At 49.0% G+C, this 6,000-nt stretch overlaps 1 protein-coding gene across 1 annotated transcript in view; it reads right to left on the bottom strand.

Annotated features, from left to right (window-relative positions):
- Positions 1-6,000, bottom strand: part of LOC311228626 (disintegrin and metalloproteinase domain-containing protein 23-like) — a 270,009-nt gene that overhangs the window by 224,444 nt on the left and 39,565 nt on the right.

The following is a 6,000-nucleotide window of genomic DNA, read 5'->3' as shown; positions in this document are numbered from 1 at the left end:
TAATAAGCCATTGTTAAATGTAGAAAAATCTAATTTTATTGTATTTTGTAATAAAGGTAAAAGTTATTCGAAAAAGGAGGCAACGCTATTAATCAGTAACACCGAAATCAAACAAGTAACTTCAACAAAGTTTTTAGGGATCTAAGTTGATGATAAACTCAATTGGAAAAAACACATTGATCATGTTTGTACAAAAAAAGCAATGAAGTCAGTAGGTATAATTAGGAAGGTGTGTTCATTGATAAATAGAAGTTGTTTTTTAATCCTGTATTAGTCTGATCTTTCCTTGCATATCTTATTGTAACATAATATGGGCTAGCACTCATTCATCTCATCTTCAAACAATTATTTTACTTCAAAAAAGATTTGTTAGATTGGCAACCCTCTCAGATCGATTTGAACCATCTGCTCCTCTTTTCAAGAAACTAAACATTCTGACTGTGTCTGAGGTTAATTCTTTACAGATATGTATATTTGTGTACAAATGCATTTATGATCATCACAATCTACCAAATGGTTTGAATAGTTTTTCTTCTTTTAATTCGGATGTTCATTCATATGTCACACGTCAGTCCAGGGACCTGCATGCATATACCTTATTGTGGTACTTCTCTTAGGCAGTTCTCAGTGAGGTATAGAGGGTCCAATCTTTGGAATGCAGCTGATCTGTGAGGATTCTGTGAGGATTGGCTCATTGCCACCACACGCTTCTAGGTCAAGTACCAATTGCCGTCACGCACCTGTCGGTTGTTTGTAATCAGCGCCCAGAACCCTTCATATATTCGGGTCTTTCTGTCAATCGTTGTCGGGTCGTTTTGGATTACCACTGCTACTGCCTGTTCCCCCCGTTGTTGTGCCTCGTCTGTTTTTCTTCAGGACGTCCATGGAAGTCGCCACTGTTGTGTATCTCTATCATCCGTTGGAGCTGTGCCTCATTGCCCGCTTTGCGCATTTGCGCTTTGGTGAGTTTTTGGAACGAACCTTTTGGATTCTCTGTTTTCTGTGTGTTTGGAGAACACTGAAGATTTGCCGTTTTTGTTTTGTACTGGACTCAGCTAAACTTGTGTGTTGGTAACACTGAAGATTAAGTCACGTGGGATTGTACCGGGCTCAGCTAAACTTGTGTGTTGGTAACACTGAAGATTAAGTCACGTATGTTTATACTGGACTCAGCTAAGGAGGACTGGACTGCCTCTGTTTCCCGTTGGCTTGTTTATTGACCACTCTCTCTCTCTCTCTCCGTTCCTCCCCGAGTTGGATCCTGGAGTAGCTGCAGAGCTGCAGAGGCAGTGGCGCTACGCCGCTTCTCCATCTCAATACCGGGACAATCTGCAGAGCCGCAGACAACTCTGCCAAGAACATTCTCCCCTTTGTTGTTCTTATTGTTATTTTCGCTCATTCCTGTTTCAGAAATAAATACGCCCTAGTCTTTGGCTAACTCTGAACTACCTGTCTGTGCCGTGCTGTTGGGGTCGGTTTCAAACCATAACATTACGACCCGACCATGACGACCCCAGCCGACACAGACAGGGTCAGGGCAGCGTTGGCGGTCCAGATCGAGTTGGTCAACGACCACACCCAACAGTTGGGTGCGGCTGCGGCGGCTGTACAGGACCTCCGGGCCCAGGTCCAGCTTATTCTGGATGCCCTTGACACTCTGGCCACCCAGCAGACAACCCAGGGTAATCAGCAGGCTGTTATTCTGCACCAGCTACAGGCTCTCAGTGCAGCACTTAACACCCTGCTTTTAACCCCACCTGTCCCAGGAGTCTCAGCCAGATCACCACCCGCAGCCGCGGCAGACCTCGCACCTCGGGAGCCCCGTCTCTCCGAACCACGTTTGTTCGAGGGTAACTTCGAGGATTGTGCCACATTCATCATGCAATGTGAGTTGGTTTTCCTTCATCAACCCAGCCGATTTTCGTCAGAGGGAGCCCGAGTAGCCTACATGACTAACCTGCTCACGGGCCGAGCAGCACAGTGGGTCACTGCTTCCTGGTCTATGAGGGCAGATTTTTGTTTCTCCTACCCAGACTTCGTGGCAGAGCTCCGAAGGGTTTTCCACCACCCAGCTCGTGGCCAGGACCCGGGAGCTCGACTGGGCACCTTCCGGCAGGGCAGTGGCAGTGTCACCGACTACGCGCTGGAGTTCAGACTGGCCGCAACCGAGAGCGGTTGGAATGATCGGGCGCTTCATCTCACCTTCCTGAAGGGGCTCAACGACACTGTAAGGGACCAGCTCGCGACCCAAGAGGAGCCCGATTCTCTCGAGGGCCTAATCAGCCTCGCTATCCGCATCGACGGACGCCTCCGGGAGAGAAGGCGTGAGAGAGCACGACTGGGACCCCCAGACGTTCCCCAGACCCCCCGTCCTCGTGACCGTTCTGCTGACCGTCCTGCCCCCTCCGTCACTGGTGGTTTTTTTCCCTCCCGAGCAGTGACCGAGGAGGAACCCATGCAGCTGGGACGCACCCGCCTTAGCCCGGCCGAACGGGAGTCCAGGCTCAGGTCCGGCCTTTGCCTCTACTGCGGCCGGGATGGACACCGTGTCTCCAATTGCCCTACCCGGCCAAGAAGACGTGGAGCGGCACGGTGGTGTAGTGGTTAACACTGTCGCCTCACAGCAAGAAGGTCCAGGGTTCGATTCCCGCTTGGGGACCAGGTTTCCATGATGCCAGTTACCCAGGTGGGGTATCACCCAGGCCTTTCTGTGTGGAGTTTGCATGTTCTCCCCGTGCTCGCAAGGGTTTCCCCCCCGATAAGATAAACCCAATGGAAAAACATGCACAACAACAAGATCGCTAAAGCTGTGGCGTCCTTGACGAAGACGGACAGGAGCACTTGGATTGGTCCCCTGGCGCGGCTCACGTTGACGCCTGTCTGCTCCCGGCTGCCCTTGGGGGGGAAGGACGACGGGATGGGTTAATCGCAGATACGAATTGCATGCATGCATCGCATGTGTGCCAATTGATGACCTCGGAGTAGGTCCTAAATTATTATTATAAGACCAGGCTCGCCGGGACCCCGGGAGATCCTGGTGAGCCGTTTTTCCTGTTCCCACACCCGTGCACCACCTAACCGTCTGACGAGCGTCACCCTAGCCTGGGCGGACCAGCGGGCGACAGTGGGTGCACTCATTGACTCTGGTGCTGATGGGAGTTTCCTGAACGTTGAGTTTGCCACCCGGGCCAACATTCCACTTGAGGACCTCGAGAGGCCCTTGGAGGTTTTCGCGCTGGATCATCACCGCCTGGCTGACATCACTCAACGCACCTGTCCTGTCCTCCTCACTGTTGCTGGTAACCACGTTGAGGGACTCCAGTTTTTTATTACCAGATCCCCTCTTGTCCCAGTAGTCCTGGGTCGGCCCTGGCTCGCGCTGCATGAGCCCCACATCGCCTGGTCCTCCGGCACCATCAGGGGGTGGAGCTCCTCCTGTCATGCCCAGTGTCTTCAGGCGGTGCCCAGTCCTTCGCCCCGGGGTTCCCCTTTTGTCCCTGTCTCCAGCCCTCTCACTGGGCCCCTGTCTCCGTCTCCGGTCCCCCTCTCCGGGCCTCTGTCTCTGTCCCCCTCTCCAGTGCCTCTGATCACCGGCTTCCTTCGGTCCCATCCGGGCAAGCCGAGGCCGGGTGGGTCGCCGGGTGGCTCCCGTGGAGGGGGGGGTACTGTGAGGATTCTGTGAGGATTGGCTCATTGCCACCACACGCTTCTAGGTCAAGTACCAATTGCCGTCACGCACCTGTCGGTTGTTTGTAATCAGCGCCCAGAGCCCTTCATATACTCTGGTCTTTCTGTCAATCGTTGTCGGGTCGTTTTGGATTACCACTGCTACTGCCTGTTCCCCCCATTGTTGTGCCTCGTCTGTTTTTCTTCAGGACGTCCATGGAAGTCGCCGCTCTTGTGTATCTCTATCATCCGTTGGAGCTGTGCCTCGTTGCCCGCTTTGCGCATTTGCGCTTTGGTGAGTTTTTGGAACGAACCTTTTGGATTCTCTGTTTTCTGTGTGTTTGGAGAACACTGAAGATTTGCCGTTTTTGTTTTGTACTGGACTCAGCTAAACTTGTGTGTTGGTAACACTGAAGATTAAGTCACGTGGGATTGTACCGGGCTCAGCTAAACTTGTGTGTTGGTAACACTGAAGATTAAGTCACGTATGTTTATACTGGACTCAGCTAAGGAGGACTGGACTGCCTCTGTTTCCCGTTGGCTTGTTTATTTACCACTCTCTCTCTCTCTCTCTCCGTTCCTCCCCGAGTTGGATCCTGGAGTAGCTGCAGAGCCCCAGAGGCAGTGGCGCTACGCCGCTTCTCCATCTCAATACCGGGACGATCTGCAGAGCCGCAGACAACTCTGCCAAGAACATTCTCCCCTTTGTTGTTCTTATTGTTATTTTCGCTCATTCCTGTTTCAGAAATAAATACGCCCTAGTCTTTGGCTAACTCTGAACTACCTGTCTGTGCCGTGCTGTTGGGGTCAGTTTCAAACCATAACATGATCCTATTCTGAGGAAATCTCCAGCTCTGCTTATTAAGTAAACTACAAAAAAATTCTCATATCCAAAAGTAGTAGATAGATAAATAGGTCATACATGTAGGTATGCATTTGGTTATGTGGGTGGGTAGGTTTGTAGGCAGGTGGGTGAGTGGTTATGTATTATTTTATGTATGCAGTATACAGTATATGCATGTATGTACTGTGTGTATGTATGTTTGTGTTAACACATATCTTTTGAATGTATTACTGGTATGCATGTATGTACTGTGTGTATGTATGTTTGTGTTAACACATATCTTTTGAATGTATTACTGGTATTTTTTAAATAATATGTATATTTTTGTATGTTTTGATTTTACAAAACAGGGGAAGTTAGGCGGCTGGGTGGCGCAGCGGAGATTGCGCTTGTCACCAATGCAAGAGACTCCGTTCTCGAATCCGGGTGTCAGCATTGCCTCCGGCTTGGGCCAGTCGTCATACTATCTCAATTGACAGAGGTAGCGGGTGGAAGTCGATGGGTGGGGATTGGACGTTGTGGAGGTCGGTTGGGGGACACCTGCACAGCAGAGACAGGAAGTATCGGGGGTAGTGTGAGCCTCCCATGCGTTACTCCTCGCCACTCTAGAGTCCGCGCTGTTCAGGTGAAAAGATGTGACAGGCTTAGGGTGACCAGGTCAAAATGGTTCAGTCGCAGGACAGCAGCACTGCTTTTGCGGGACAATGCGGGACATGTAGGTTAAAAAAATATATATATATATAAAAGTTTATTTCTTTTTATTTTTTTTTATTGCTAATTAAAATTAAAGAAATGTATTTATTATTTAAATGCCTTTATTTCATATTCGACGCAGACGGTAGGCTATATATAGCACATTTAGTTATTAATCTTATTAAACTGTATAGATGCTTCACCAATCACCTTCTCAGCCGCTACTATGTCACCAACATCTTTATTTAATCACACTTTCATCATTAAGCAGGTAACCATCAATCTTGGTATCCAAGCTGATAAAATCGCTCCATTATTAGAAAGAGCAGGAGCTAAGTCTTTTCAGCAATATTTTCCTGAGCATTATTAGCAGTGAAGTGTAGAGACGGAATGCGATGGTTGATCTTCACAATATAATAATGTTTTTATTGTGAATAGCGGATCACTCAGTTGCTCATAGCAAACAAAAAGGGTGAGACCCAAAGTCTCCACAAACCCTATATAACGTAAAGAAAAGGCGAGACAGCACAGTCTCCGCAATATGTGTCTGGTGAACCCACAACACACAAATCAAATCAAATCAAATTTATTTATAAGGCCCGACAACATACGTTAATGTCCCCATGGGCCGTACAGGGCTTATTTAAACAAGTCAAGAAGAAAACATAACAATAAGTCAAGAACAGAACAAGAACACCATAAGGTCCAAACATATCCCGCGCAATGCGGGACAGGTGGGCACCCTAGACAGGCTGCCTCCTTGTGTACCGGAGGGGACACGTGATGCAAGGCTTCTA

This window comes from Notolepis coatsorum, assembly GCF_963971535.1.
Source record: "Notolepis coatsorum genome assembly, chromosome: 5".
Lineage (NCBI taxonomy): Eukaryota > Metazoa > Chordata > Actinopteri > Aulopiformes > Paralepididae > Notolepis > Notolepis coatsorum.
Note: the sequence above shows the minus strand (reverse complement) of the source record. Positions and strands in the feature narration are given on the sequence as shown.